We start from the raw sequence: 576 nt of genomic DNA on the forward strand, positions 1-576 counted from the left end.
GGCTCTTGCTGCCGGCAAAACTTTGCCGACTCGCTCGCCCCGCCCCGCCCCCTCACCCGCGTCCCCGACGACAAGGATGGCGATTACCTGGCTGGCGCCGCCGTGGACGTTGCCGCCGCCCCTCTACTCCTCCATGCTATAGTTTCGCTGCGCTAATTTTCAACCGTTGTTGTTGTCGTCGTTGTTGTCGTTGTTTGTTGTTTGTTGTTTTTGTTTTGTTTCTGTTGTTTTTGTTGCTGTTCTTGTTGTCCAAAGACGATAGACATCCCCTTGCTTTTTGTACCCCCACCCTCCTCCCCCCTATCCTCACTGCTCTTGCGGTCTCTCTCTACACACAGAATTGTCTCACACAAACGTCCGCATTTTTATCAGGTTTTTACAATCAGTTTTAAAAAAATAGTTCCTGTTTTCCGATTACCGCGTTGGTGCGCCCGGGTGTGCTGTTTCGTACCGGATCGGACACCGGTACGGGCGTTGCGCTACGCCTTAAATAAACGGGCGTTTGGAGGGGTTGTCGCTCGCCCCTTTCCTTCTTTGGGGACAAGGTCCCGAGAGGAGGGGGTGGAGGGGGGGGGG

Source organism: Frankliniella occidentalis, unplaced genomic scaffold (assembly GCF_000697945.3).
Source record: "Frankliniella occidentalis isolate FOCC.00 unplaced genomic scaffold, Focc_3.1 Scaffold375, whole genome shotgun sequence".
Classification (NCBI taxonomy): domain Eukaryota; kingdom Metazoa; phylum Arthropoda; class Insecta; order Thysanoptera; family Thripidae; genus Frankliniella; species Frankliniella occidentalis.